The sequence below is a fragment of the Cricetulus griseus genome, chromosome 3, assembly GCF_003668045.3.
Source record: "Cricetulus griseus strain 17A/GY chromosome 3, alternate assembly CriGri-PICRH-1.0, whole genome shotgun sequence".
Lineage (NCBI taxonomy): Eukaryota > Metazoa > Chordata > Mammalia > Rodentia > Cricetidae > Cricetulus > Cricetulus griseus.
The window spans coordinates 184,200,910-184,216,502 of NC_048596.1; positions in this window are offsets into that span (position 1 = coordinate 184,200,910).

Consider the following 15,593-nt stretch of genomic DNA (forward strand, 5'->3'; position numbering starts at 1 on the left):
CCATTCATTTTCTTTGCCCATTTTTATCATTGTCTTTTCTTCTTCATAAATGTATATCTTTACATATTCAGTCACAATACTAATTTATGTATGTGGTGAATGTTTCCATCTGGTCTCTAGTTTGTCTCCTCATCTTGGTTAAGGTGTGTCTCATCATGTAGATGTTTAAGTTTTAAATGAGGTCCAAAATTATCATCTTTGTTTTAAAAGTTTTGTTTATGTTTATGAATGTGTTCCTGCTTATCCAGTTGTGCTCCACATGCTTGCAGTACCCTGAGAGGCCAGAAGAGGGTGGAAGATACTTTGGATCCAGAATTACAGATGGTTGTGAGCTTCCTCCTGATACTACTGGTTTAGGAACCAAACCTGGATCCTATGCAAGAGATCTTCTTCTTCCTCTTCTTCTTCTTCTTCTTCTTCTTCTTCTTCTTCTTCTTCTTCTTCTTCTTCTTCTTCTTCTTCTTCTTCTTCTTCTTCTTCTTCTTCTTCTTCTTCTTCTTCTTCCTCTTCCTCCTCTTCCTCTCCTTCTCCTTCTCCTTCTCCTTCTCCTTCTCCTCTTCCTCCTCCTCCTTCTCCTCCTCCTCCTCTTCCTCCTCCTCTTTCTTCTCCTTATTTTTATGGTTTATACTTCTTGGGTTTTATCTAATAAACTGTGAACCCTCAGAATAGGCAACAAAAGCACCTGTGGACAAAAGGCGCCACATCAAACAGTAAAAGCTGCTGCAGAGCAAAGGAGATCAACAGAGCAAAGGGCAAACCTACCCCAGGGGTGAACACTGCCTGAGTCCACTCATAGGTGGAATCTACCAACATTGATTGCATAGATGTCCACAGAGATATGATGGTCACCAGGGGCCAGGTGGATGAGGGGAAATGGGGGAGGTACTGGTCAGAGGACACAAATTTTAAATTAGACCAAGGGGTAAGTCTAAGGCACTTATATATGGTATGGGGACTGTAGCTAATGAAAATGTATTTTATTCTTGAAAATGCCAAAAACCCAAATAAAAGATACCATCACCAAGTGCTCTCGCTCGAATGCATACACTGACAGCAGTGAATATATATCAGTTAGGTGATCAGTTAGTTATGGCCCACCCTGTGTGTTATGTGCAATAAATATACACAACTTCATGCCAATTTACAAAACATAGGTCTAGGGGATGTCTCAAAGAGCAAGAGTGTGTCCTCAAGCATGAGTCCCTGAGTTCAAATCCCTAGTACTCATGTAATAAAATGAGTGTGGCTACTTGTGTCTGAAACCCCAGTGTTGTAGGGGTGGATGCAGGAGGATCCTGAGAGCCCATTGGCGGGCCAGGCTGACAGAATAGCAAGATTCTAGTTCAATGAGTGACCCTGTCTCAAGACAACAAGGGAGAGAAAAATAGAAGATTCCAATGTCCACTTCTGGCCTCTGCATGCACGCACATGGGTGTATGAGCCTATGCAATATATCACACATACAGAATAAAAAATACACACTTGGAAGAAATTCTTTCCTGTTGGAGTGTCATAAGCATGTTTCTCATGGTATATTCAAATGAAATGACTTTACTTTAAAATTTTAAAAAAATTTAAATTAGAAACAAGCTTGTTTTATATGTCAGTCCCAGTTCCCTCTCCCTCCCCTCCTCTCCTGCCCCACACCGATCCCTTTCTGCTCCCCGGGGAGGGTGAGGCCTTCCATGGGGGGTCTTCAGAGTCTGTCATATCATTTGGGTCAGGGCCTAGGCCCTCCCCCATGTGTCTAAGCTGAGAGAGTGTCCCTCTATGTGGATTGGGCTCTCAAGTCCATTCTTTTGCTAGGGATAAATCCTGATCCATTACCAGAGGCCCCATAGATTGCCAAGGCCTCTTCACTGACATGCATGTTCAGGGGGTCTGAATCAGTCCTATGCCGGTTTCCCAGCTATCAGTCTGGGGTCCATGAGCAACCCCTTGTTCAGGTCAGCTGTTTCTGTGGGTCTCTCCAGCCTGGTCTGACTTTACTGTTTTAAAAATTAAAAACTCTTTTCTACATGCATCTTTTATTTTCTCTTCTTCCTCCTCCCCCTCTCTTCTCCTCCTCATTTTTTCTTCTTCCTTTCCCTACTCCTCCTGCTCTCTCTTCTTCCTTCTCCTCCTCTTTGCATTTTGAGGGAGAGCCGTGAAATATAATTCTCCCCCTTCCTCATGGGCAGCCCATCATGGTATATTCTTAGTGGAGTAGTCTCCATTTCCCATTGGGCTGCAGAGCACCTATGCCATCTGTCTGTGAGGCTCTGTGAGGCTGTCTCTATGCTGATACCAGGTAATCATATTTACTACTGCTCTTCAGGAGTTGTATCTGGGAAGCCCATGCCCCACTATTTCTTCTAAGCAGGGCTTTGGATGCTTTTTTACATTTTGCTTGTGTTTGATATTAGAAGTGGCTAATCATAAATTACTCACAAGTGCTCCTCTGGGGCTTAGGCTGTGGCTCAGTGGTGGAGGCTTCCCTACCATGATCAAGACCCTAGATCCAAGCCTCTCTGTTGAAAGAAAAAAATCACTGTTGCATTTTGATTGGTTAGTTCACAGATTATTCTGAGGTCAATTTCTATCTTAAAACCAATTCTCGCCACCCCTGAATACAGTATAGGCCTCCATGCTTTCAACTCTTTAAATTAATCTAACACTTTGTTTTAAAATTGATTGATCAGTATTTTTTTGAGAAAGCATCCCATTATGTGGTCCAGGCTGGCCTGGAAATATTGCTGAGGCTGTCAAGAGTTCCCCCTGCTCAGTCCTTTGGATCTGTGGTGATAGTTTTATAGCACCATGCCCAGGCCTTATCAACTAGGTCATCTGCATATGATGCTCTATCTGATAGGCTTTTCTGGAGGTGTCACTAACTGTGCACTTGCCACCTGGCTGCTGAGCATACAAAACCACTCCCTTGGGCATGATTTGTTCTTGTGCACATGGGCCAGGTCCAGTGGGTATGAGGTCTCCCTTTGCTTCTGGCCAGCCTATTCCTGAGGGTCTCGGGGTTAAGTCTAGTTGCTGTGATGGGAGCAGAATGGAGGAGCTGGAGCCTGGCAGCTGGTCTGGGGAAAGTCCTGGGGAGGCAGTCATAATGAGTAAATGGTTATTTCCTAGACCAGTTACTCTTTGTTGTCAGTGTTCTAACTATCTGCTTTGGATTAGTCTCCTGGCCACTCTGCTTGGGTTCAAATCCTACCTCTACCATTCACTCCTGAGAAAGCCACTAGCTCATTCCTCAGTTTCTTCTTGTGATAAAGAGGGAACTTCACCCAATTGGGAAGAACCATAGGTATCATCAAGGAAGTGTCAAGAGCGGTGCTGAGGTCATGAGGGACCTCTGCTCTCTGTCTCTGCTGTTGTTACTGTTGCCTCCAACCACATGGAGTCTATGTTTTCCTATCTATGCTTTCTCTTGACATGAGCTCTGGGACATACTCTGCCTACCCTGTGGGAATTTGACACTACCATCAGTATATTTCCAGTTCTTCACAGACCATAGTGAAGAAAGTCAATAATGGCCCAGCCTTTGTTTTCCAGGCTACTGTCTACCACATTCTCTTTCTTTGTAAAGAAATCTTATGAACACTAGTAAAACCAGCATTTCATAGGAGATGATTTGAGGACTAGTTCTTGAAAAAAATTACTGTTTTTTTATACATAGTACGGGAAAATATCTCAAGAAGTTATTTTCTTTTTATTGTTTTGTGAGTGTGTGCAGGAGTACTGGTGTGGGTGCTTGCTCACAGGACTGTGTAGGTACAAGAGGTCGACTTAGGTCTTGGCTAACATCACCCACTTACAAGGATTTATATTGTGAGTGGGTGTGCATGTGCCATGGTGTGCTTGTGGAGGTCGGACAACAGCTTTTGGGAATTGATTATTTCCTCCCACTATGGGTACTGGGTTTGTGTGCAGGTGCCTTTACCTGCTGAGCCATCTTGCTGGCTTCACTTTTGAGACAGGTTCCTTCACTGAACAGAGAGCTTGTTATTTGGGATAGACTGATTGGTCAGTGATCTCTGGAGAATGGCCTGCCCCATGCTGCAATGCTGACCTTACAGCCACAGGCTGGTAGGTCAAGCTTTTAAGGCTTTTACGTGACCACCATGTGGATCCTGGGGATCAAACTCACGTCTTCAAGTCTGGTGCCAGGTTACTTTATCTTCTAAGCCTTCTTGCCAGGTCTCAGAGGGTTTCAAAAGGAAAGCTGGCTAAACCATGGAGTACTCCATGGGTAGAAAAACTTATTGGGAAGAGAATTATCATATATATATATATGATATATATACAAATACAAATATATATAATATATATATATATATATATATGTATTTTACACAAATGAAGCAGCGTCAAACTCATGCTATAGAGAAAAAGGGATAAGTAAGTTTTTTTTTTTTTTTGTTTTTTTCGAGACAGGGTTTCTCTGTGGCTTTGGAGGCTGTCCTGGAACTAGCTCTTGTAGACCAAGCTGGTCTCGAACTCACAGAGATCCATCCACCTGCCTCTGCCTCCCGAGTTCTGGGATTAAAGGCATGCGCCACCACTGCCCGGCAAGTTTTGTTTTTAAGGTAAAAATATTTTTAATTTTAAATCCTGTTTTGTTTCGTGTGTGTGTGTGTGTGTGTGTGTGTGTGTGTGTGTGTGTGTGTGGTATGTGTATGTGCTTGTGTGTGTGGGCCCGGGAAAATGTATCAAGAAGAAATATTCTTTATCATGCTTTGTTTGTGTGTATATGTATGTGCATGTGCTGGCTAGCTTTTTTGGATTTGATGCTTGGAAGGACATGTGTGTGTAGGCCTGAAGTTAACATGACATTGGATGTCTCCCTCACCAGCTCTCCACTTTATTCTGTTGAGGTGGGGTCTCACTTGTCCGGGCCTCCTCCTCTCTGCCTCCGAGTCATTCCTGTGTGCTGTTTACATAGGTTCTGGAGATCTGAACTCTGTCTTCTTCATACAAGCACTGTATTCATTGAACAAGCTTCCCAACCTTCTTTAGATTCTCCCCACCCCCTGATAAGTATTTTAAGAAATTCCTGGTTTGGGGGTTCCTCTGCCGATGCAATAAGCCAAATCAGACCACATAGATAGATCTAGATTTAATAAGCAGAGCAAAGCAACTCCCAGGCCACTCTTGGAAATGGAGGAGAGAAATCATGTGGCAGGTATGGTGACCAGGTTTTAAATATCCTATAGGTTTGGCCTTGAGCAGCTCTGGGGGGGGGGGAACTGACCCTTGGTGGACTTTCTGAGGGACAGGGTCTGGAATGGGTGAGTGGGAGCTGAGGTGGAGCTTCCACCTAGACACTCTCCTTTGACGGTATCTGCTGCCCAGGGCCAGGGAAGTGTTTGATTTTATAACCACATGACATACCTTATTTAACAAATGAGGAAAATGAAATAGAAACAAGTTAAGCAACTTTCCCAGTTAGTAAGCAGTGCAGGTGGGATTTGAACTTAGATAATTCAGTATGAGACCGTGTTCCATAAAATCCCAAGCCCTATTGGGCTGGGCTTATTCATGGATCTCTGTAGTTAGTTGTTCTCTCTCTCTCTCTCTCTCTCTCTCTCTCTCTCTCTCTCTCTGTGTGTGTGTGTGTGTGTGATACAGAGTCTTGGGTATCCTTGGTATCCTGGTAGCCAGAGTTGACCTTGAACACCTGATCTTGCTGCCCCAGTGTCCTTAGTGCTAGGATCACAGAGCTGGCTGCCACTCCTAGCTTCTATCCAATGCTGTTAATCCCACCCAGGGCTTCCTGTAGGATAAGGAGGGACTTACCAACTGCCCTACAGTCTCAGTCCTAGGCAGTCACTTCTCATTTTAGTACCTGGGTTTGTGTCTTTGAGGGACTCAAATCACTGTTGAGAATGGCTTTGGGAGTGTGAGAAATGCTGTCATGATTGACACTACCATCCTGTTCCTTCGCTTTCTCCAGTGTTTTTTTTTTTTTTTTGGCCTTATGTCTTACCAAAACCACCCATGAAAATGCTCAACTGTGCGTCAAGAAGGATGTGTCAAGACACAACAAAGAGGCAGCGCTTGTCCTGGGCTTCTAATGAGCTTCAGGGTCAGGTGCCACCAGGCAGGGGAGGTGGGACAAGTTCAGGAAGTGAGCTGGGAGCAAGTCTCTTGCCAGGGTCACCAGTAAGGCTCACTGGTCTTTTCAGAGTCCTCACTTCCTCCTGCTTGGGAAGCTGTTTTTTTTTTTTTTTTTTTTTTTTTTTTTTTTTTTTTTTTTTTTTTTAGAAAAAGCAAACACCCAGACCCCCATGATTGGCTGACGTGTACTAGTTCACATGTGTTAAAATACAACTCCTAATTTGCATTGTGCATACACTTTGGATTTTAAAACTAGTTTATCATCCTGATTTCCTGGCTGGTGTTGTATCCTTTCAACATACTCCTGCTAAATAAGATGTCTTGGGTTAACACGAATTAGAAACGCTTCGTTGTTTTTATAGCTTTGTGAAGGAAGTTTTAAAAATGTGTTACCATGTATTTCTTCTAAAATAAGCTTCTTTTTAAAAATGTACAAATGCATAGACATAAGGCTAAAGAAATATCTCTGGGCTTATGTGTGAACACCCCCCCCTTGGTATGTGTGTCTGTGTGCACACACACGTGCTTATGTAAAGGAACATAATCACGATTGTACTCAGAAACATTAAAATATGAAAGGAGGCTTCTTCTTATTGTAAAGGAAAGGAACTGGTACTACTATCAATATCTACATATTGCTTCCTGGTAAATTATAATTGCATTACTCTTGGATTACATGTTAGACCATGCTAACTAATACCCAGAGACCACTTCCCAGTGATGCCATCACTAGGGATAGGGGTAGGCAAGATCCAGTTCTTCCTGTGATGGGTAGAACTGGCTTCCTTTGGAAACAGGCATTTCTTTTTCCGGAGACACTATCATTCCTTCTAGTTGAACTCTGAGACAAGATTCATTAAACACAGATTTTTTTTTTTTACTATCAGGAGTGCTCTGGATGTGGACCAGTATGCTTTCCTGCCTACCTTCCTATCCTCCTACAGGAGGAGCCAACGAAGTTTGAGCTTCATAAAAAGAAACTTTTCTCTTTATATGCACCAGTCTTATCACTGTATGGGAACAATAAGAATCAAGTGGCCATGTCAATGTTTTATAAATGCATTTTATTTTATGTTCTTTTGTTTGGTTTTGATTTTACACTTCTATGATGAACACACTTGGCTTTGTTGAATGAACTTTGGAGACAGGATGTGGCTGTGGTTTCAGAGCGTCCACTAGTGGGCACTGCAGTGCTACTAACATTGCGTGTCTGAGGATATATTTTTAATCTGAGCACAGTATTAAAAAAAGAAAAACAAACCAAAAGCACAGAGTAAATGGTGAGTTTTCTCCCCTTCAGAGAGGCTCTCCTGTCAAGAAAGACACCAAAAATATAGCTGGAAGATGCTATCTACTGAAATTATTTACTAAAATTTTAGAATAGAATGGCAGGGTGGGGATGAGTCCCGTTTCTGCCAACATTCATTTATATTTGCGAATTGTCACATTTATTCTTGTTTGATAGGCATGAACTCTGAAGCCCACATTATGCAGAATGGAAAGGTACTTAATGGCCTAGTCGAGAATTAACACTATTTATTAGGCGAACATACTGCTTTTTCCTATCAAAGAAAACCCGTTTGTGTGTTCAGACTATGTGATTTTGAGTAGGAAACAGTGTGGTTGGGGATAAGATGTCTGTTTGATATTTAGAGCCGAATTTGATGCTTTAATAAGGGAATCCTCTGTCTCCCTCATCCATCATTCCGCATCTTCATCCATCCAAACACCACTGTAAAGTTGTCAGAGCCTTTTCCATATTCAGTACTTGTATAAATAATGGCTGCTGTGATTTGAGAAAAAAAAAGGCGGTGTGCATTTCCTGGCGAGGTTATATATCTGATCACAGCCCTGGCGACACCTCAGAGTTTTTGTTTAAACACGCTGCAGCCTCGTGCATATCATTTGAGTCCTATAGTCAAAGGCCATTTTGTATATTGACCATTATTGTGGTTAGTACTTGCCCAAATGAAAATCAGTTTGGTGATGGTGGTGTTTATTCGTGTGTGTGTGTGTGTGTGTGTGTGTGTGTGTGTGTGTGTGTTGTGCAGCAACAGAACACAGCTCTGCTCTATCACTGCATTTCTTTCTTTCTTTCTTTTTTTTTTTATCATTGCCATTGCCTTTCCTTCTCTCCTCTCCTTTGCTGTCTTAGGGATTATGCAGGTTCAGTGCAATATTCTGAAATTAATCAAAGCAAGCAAAACCCCATGCCTTATTATCCGTGGCGGGGGAGAGAGAGGCTTCCGGGACCCACAGAGCTTTGTGATGCCGTCTGGTTGTATAACTAGAATTTTACACATTATCTTACAAAAAAAAAAAAGGTTCTGGTTTTCACACAATGAAACCTTTTCATGTTAAAGTTGTCCAGGCAATGGGTGTCTTCTTTCGTGAGTGACAAAGGTTTGGAATTTAACCAATCAATGCATTGTAATTTTCCTTATTTAAATGAGGAACGCATGGGGGGTTGACAATATTATTTTTTTAAGCTTAGTGGACCAACTCTAAGTCTCTAATGTAGTATGGGTCAAGCAGCTTTGAATAAAACGAGCTGAGAGCAAACTTCAGCGTACTTATCCGGTCTGGACCTTGTGTTCTGTCTCATCTTTTAATAATCAGGCTCTCCAAATTATTTGTTTCCACTAAATTAGTAGCCATTGTACCGATTGCAGACACTTAGTCTGATTGAAAGTGATAAAAGGGGATTATCCACTGGGCTGGTTGAGCGAAGGTTCTGATTTGACCCACTGCCTGGAGAGAAAGTATCTAATCTTATAAATCCCACTCACTTCTGCTGTGCCTTGTGACACTGACAGGAACACATTAGACCTCTTTGTCTTTAGTTCAGAGGAAGATGATGGTGGGATGGGTAGAACCAACACATGGGACAAATGGATGGAGGCCCTGTAGTGTCCTTTTAGTGGTGTCTTGAATTCTGTCTGTGTGTGCCAGGTTAGAGGGCTTTGTCTTGCTTTCTGATGGTAAATTCCCACCATCTTGGAAGAAGAGGCTGTTTCATTATTTATCAAGTGTGTTCTCAGTGTCGGAGGCTATTACAGAGCTTATGTTTCAAATCTAAACATATTTATGTGTGTTTGTGTAGCTTGTCCTCATGAAATAGAAACAGAGCCTGCCATCTTTGTGGGTTTGGAAACAAGGAGAAGTGACAGTTCCCATGGCTGATGGGGAGATGACTGGCACTGCTCACTAGAACATCTGCCATATGTGGTACATCCTCCTGCCTCATCTGGAACGGTGAACAGAAGACACTGTCTCTGGGAGAATGGAGAGAGGGAATGAGGTGACCAGTGGTAGACTGCCCCCGAGCAAAGAGCAATGAAGGAACTTAGGTCCAGGGACACATCCCCGTCCTCTTTAGGAGATGGCACAGTAAACCAGAAACAGCACAAGCACTGGGGTCAAGCAGACCTAGGTGTGAACATCCTGCCTCTTTCCTTTAGTGTGTAGTGACAGCTTCCCCGAACCTCTGTGCCCTACCTCTACAACAGGCCTCCAAGTAGCACGGTGCACATAACTGCAGCCTCAAATTCAGAGGTCCACCCAAAGATGTGCTGAGCTGTCTGAGGAAGGGGGAAGAAGTGATAAATGCTGTTTGGCAGCAAAAAGAAGGCAGTGCAAGCTCCATGTACCAGTGTCCTACAAGAGTCTTAATGGATGGGGTCTGTACTGTAGAGAGGCAACAGACTGTAGACATTGAGCCCTTCTCACCCACCTTTGAAGCCTCAGTAGGGAACTCTGTCCACAAAGCCCTTTTGTGGGTAAACTTTAGGGAAAATAGTATCAACTCTGGTCCTTTCTGTGCTGGCTCACTATCCAGTGAGCCTATGAGATGTCACTGACCATCAAATGCAGTTGTTCCTTTTTTCCATTGACGGGGCAACTACGGCTTAAGAAAGGAGGCACCATCTAAACAACTGGCATTTATGTTTCTTTTGCTTTGAATTTTGACTTATGTTTTATTATAGGGAAAAAAATCTCCAGAGATGGAGAGAAAAATACAGAAATTATATCTGGGAACTGCTGGTGGAATATGAAGTTCATTCAGCCATGGAGGATGACGGTATGACGGGTCCTTGACAAATTAAAAATGGAATTACTGTGTGACAAGTCAACACTGGAATGACATCGGGAGGAAAGTAAACTGGTACATCAAAGAGCCATCTGCAGTTCCATGCTCATTCAGCATCGTGTACAACAGCTGAGGCCCAGAGTTTACCTGCCTGGCTATCACAGGATACTGGGACAATACACAGTGGAATACTATATACCCTTTAAAAAGGAGGAATCCAGGTGATCTGGGAAGCAACAGTTGCATCTGGACTGTATTTGATCATAGGAAATCAGCCAGGCTCAGAAAACTAAATACCATGTGATCTCATTCCTATGCAAAATCTAAAAGAAAGAAAAAAAGAAAACAGAAATTTTTAGAAACCCAACAGTAGTTGCAGGGCCATTGGAGAGATATTGATAACTACAAGATTTCAGTTATATAGAAAAATAAATTCAGGTCTACTGTTTGAGAAGGTAATCATAGTTAATAATAGAAGTAGTTTATTTTGAAACTTGCTAAGAGAGACTTTTATGTGTTGGCACCCTAAAACTAATTGTATGAGGCAGGATGTGTTAATTAGCTCAACTGAGTCACTCTACAATGAATACAAATTTCAAAACAACAATAAACAGAACCTGTTTTTATTCTTTAATTAAACAAATGTTCTGGAAATAGCTCCTTTGCCTTGGGGTTGTGAGGTGATTCTGTGAGGATATTCTGCTCTGCTCTTCAGACTGTTGGGTCCAGCACTGTCTATTCCTTCAAAATTGTTACCTTAAGGTTTGAAATCAGATGGGTAAGGATGAGGTATGGAATAGGGAAGGAGATCGAAGGATTACATGAAGTGGGGCCAGGCTGGTCCTGGGGGCCAGGATGCGTGTGGCAAGGATGCTGGGGGGCTTGAGCCAAGATACTTGGAAGGAGATGGCCATGGGGCCAGGGAGCTGTGTGCACATGTGTGCCTATTCTCAGAACTCACTATTCTTTTCTTGTTTTCCATGATGTTAGATGTTTTTGGCCCTCATTACTCACTAGTGAAAGAAAAAGGACCCACCAATGGTATCCGATGTACCTGGTCCCCAAATTAGTGGGATTAACCTTACATGTTTAACATTGTCCTTGGAATAATTGGCAGAGGACTCAAATTCTTCCCCTCTTATCTATAGTTTAGATGTAAGGGAACAGCTACTTCGGAGATCAAGGACTCGATCTGTTTTGTTTCATTTAATCTCTGACAATTTGTTCAGTGTCTGGACAAACTAGAAGGGGCTCAGCACCATGAGTGAGGACCCTCTTATGCCCTTTCATGGCCCTTCACCCCAGTTCTAGGTAGAGTGCCAAATGACTGTTCTGTACAGTTCCTCAGGAATCTGGTGAGGATCTTGCTTGATGGTCCCCAGAACATTTCGTTGCATGAGACCCTCATGTTTCTTTCATTCTGTTCCCCTAAGAGTGTAGGAATGACACAAGGAAGGAAGGAGGGAAATAAGGAAGAAAGGAAGAAAGGAAGGAAGGAAGGAAGGAAGAAAGGAAGGAAGGAAGAAAGGAAGGAAGGAAGGAAAGAAGAAAGGAAGGAAGGAAGGAAGAAAGGAAAGAAGGAAGAAAGGAAGGAAGGAGAGAAGGACAGCCCTGGAATCACACGGTGGCTTCTCTCCTGCCTTTTGTCTTACAGAGGGAGCTACTGGTCTGTAAGTTGCTGTGCAGATGTCTGGGCTGCTGGGCTGGCCCTCCAGCTGGGCTGACTTAACCTCCGAGTGTCTGTGTTTGCTTTTGACAGCCAAGACCAGGAGGAGGAAAGCTGTTTCCAGCGGGATGAGCCTCCCCTCCTTTCCTTCAACAGCAGCTGGTGGAACGTCTGGGTCGCCCTCCTGCACAGAGTGAAGTTTGGATGAGGGACAGATGTATGGTCTAGGAAGAGTTTGTCCAGGAGCATGCTCAGCCCTGCCTACCCCAGCATGCAGGACTCCAGGGCATAGTGCTGGTGTAGGGCCTCTTTCTGCAGGAGGCAAATATCAGTCTCCATGACACTGGAAGTGAGCAAGTAGCATGGGATAGTTTATACCCATTTTCCAGATGATGTAATAGAGGCATGGGAAGGCAAACAGGTAAAATCAATTGTCTAAAGGGGAATCTAGGAATGTGTGTGTCTTTTGTGAGTATACATGCATATTTGTGTTCATGTGTGTGCCTCAGTATGTGTGAGCCAGAGATCGGCATGGGTCCTCAATTTCTTTCCACTAAACTTTTTATGACAGTCTCTTCCTGAGCCTGGAGCTTACCCTTTGGGAAAGCCTGGCTGACTGGCATGTCCCAAGGATCTTCCTGTTTCTGCCTCAAAGGTATCAAGATTACAGCACTAGCTTTCTGTGGATGCCGGGGAATGAACGCAGGTCTTATTGCATACATAGCCAGCATTTTACCAATGGAGTCACCTCCTCAGTCCCTGGGAATGCATATTTCTAAGATGCTCCATTGTGATACTGCAGCTCACTGATGTGTGACCTATTCCCTGGAGAAAAAAAGCAGAACATCTAAGTACATAGCGCATGGGTGAAACACATACTGAAACATGTTTCTTGCGTATACCCTTGAACACTAGCCAAGCTGGGCATCTCCTCAAAGGACACCTGACTGCTGACAAAATGATTAATCGAGGTATGGATAGGGAACACATACTGGTAGTTGAGACACCATGACATAAAATAAATTGATGGGCAGCTTTGCTGTTCAGCAGAATTGGCTAGTTGGACTGCTTTCTCATAGCCTTGCTTAGCAGAAGCTGGAGAACTTTGATGGAAGCAGAGACAGGGATTGCCATCTTATACATTCTCATTTTATCACACTAACCCCCACACACACTCGTGTGTGTGTGTGTGTGTGTGTGTGTGTGTGTGTGTGTGTGTGTGTAGGTCCAGTGTTGCTGTTTCTAACTATACTTGTGTTGTCTATTTCCTGTTGTTAGCAGAGGTGAGCTGGCCCCAAACAGCCTCTGCCACGTGCTCACAAACCTCTCACTATTCAACAGTGACTCACACATCTGTGTGCAAAGAGCCGCTGCCCTCAGCTGCAGGAGTTTATGCCTTCCTCGCCTCCAGATGATTACCCTCAAGTATGTAATAGTCATTTAATGGGGAGCAGGTGGAAGGAGAGATGGAGTCATTTTGAACAAAGGGAATGGATGTAAATTGCAGCATGAAGGATTTAGGTTAGACATTCACATACGAGGACAATTCTCTCCTGCCGGTAAGAGCAGTAAAACACTGGGACATAGGATCAAAGCCAAGTTGTGGCACATTTGGGGGCATTTGAAAGAAAAGGGCAGGTGGTTTTATTTCATGTCTTCAGTTCAGGCTCCTCTCTGCGGGGAGGACACTCAGTTCTGAGGGGCTGTGGTCATTTCTGGTTCTGTGTCACTAGAGATGAGAGTTGTGAGCACCTCTGATGAACAACCACAAGAGACACATATGAGAGAGAAAGACAGACAGAGAGAGAGAGAGACAGAGAGAGAGAGACAGAGAGACAGAGAGACAGAGAGGGAAGAAGGGAGGAGAGAGAGAGAGGGGGGAGAGGACATTTCTCACTGGTCTGGGGTTTGCAGCTTGGGCTAGGATGGCTGGCCGGTGAGTCTCAGGGATCTGTCTTTGTCTCCCTCCCAAGGGCTGGGGTTGCCACTGTACCTTGCTGGGGATCAGACTCAAGTCTTCATGCTTTTGTGGCAAGCATATCCCTGACCTAGCCATCTCCTCAGCTGGTTAAAACAGTCTTTGTCAAAGATTTAAAACATCGTACGCATCATCAGCGTCAAGAGGCCCATCAACCCATCACGTGTTCTTATCTCTAAGTTTTGAATCTTCTAACTTCTTGGTGTCTGCAATTGGAATTGTGTCTAAGGAATCAATAGGTACCAACTATCCTCACCTGGGGTGTATTGGGTGCTGGATGCCTACACATGGATCTTAAATTCCAACACCACTGTCCTTTGGGCCCAATAACATTTGGACATTTATCTCTCCAGAGAGAATGGCCATGCCTCAAAAGAACAGAGATGAAACATGGACATTTTTTCAGAGGATCCTGAAAATGAACTACAGTATGTCTTCATGAATGTATACACACACACACACACACACACACACACACACACACACACACACACAAGAAAAATGCATGCTCATTCATGCAATGCACACACATACTCAAAACACACACATACAAGCTCACACAGGAACACAAATATACATGCACACTCATATACATACACACATAAAGAGAAAAGGCATTTGAGCTTCTAGTGAATATTTTCTGTCTATTTATTTAATGGGTCAGTGACAGTGTATTTACAGTGAAATTCACAGCAGGCAAGTGGGAGCTGGAGGTGTTCTCCAGCATTAGGGAAGTTGGGGTATCCTCAAACCCTGTGAGCGAGTGGCCAGCTTTCAAAGCAAGAATGAAGGAGGAAAAATAAGCAGAACCTGGTAGCTGGCTGTGAGGTGTGTGTGTGTGGTACCATACCTGGGCGCCATCTACTTTCTGCTGGCATTTCCTACTCTATCTCAGAGTCAGCCTCTCCTGGAGCTCAGCAGGCAGCAGGTAGGCATCATGCAGGAGGCAGCTCATGAGAAATTGCACTCTATAGTGATAGCACTTTTGAGTTTTAAATCCAAAGTTGTGGTAGTGACACATGGCGGAGTACTGGACTAGCTTGCATGAGGCCATTGTTTTGTTTGTTTGTTTGTTTGTTTTTTAAATTGACTAGGGTGTGTGGCTCTCTTGGTAAAGTATGCTTTAGTGTGGAAACCTGAGCTTAATTGCTAAGAACCTAAGTGAGAGATAGCCAGGCACAGTGGAGCGTGAGTGTAATCCCAGCCCTGATGAGATGGAGGTGAATGGATGCCTGGAGCTCACCAGCTGGCCAGCCTTGCCTACTTGGTACACTTCAGTTCAGAGAGACCCTGCCTCAAAACACAAGGTGGACAGCACCCAAGGTGGACCTCTGGCTTTCACACAGTTTAGGCCATGTGACAGGTTCTTTAACCTGGGCTCTGTTTCTGCTATAACAAATTTGAAATGGCTTAGCAGCTTCATTGAAGAAACTTGTGCATGAGGATGCTTGAAGTAAAGAACCTCGTTGCTGTCTCATGCCTCTTTGTTATAACTCTTAGCTCTGCAAGCTACTAGGAAATGGGTAGAGCTTTCTGAAGGAAACCCTGGCTTGGTGGAAATGAAATGAGCAGCTATAGTTGAAGACTGGAAGCTAGTTGAGAGTGCCAAGTCTGGTTCCATGTTTGGTACCATGCTTAGATGGAATAGTTTCTGGGAACTGACTCTGGGAATGAGGCAAGTGTCCCAGGACCACGCTCCATTTTAACATGGTATCTATTTGGAACAATTGATTTTTGTAAGGAAGTCTGAG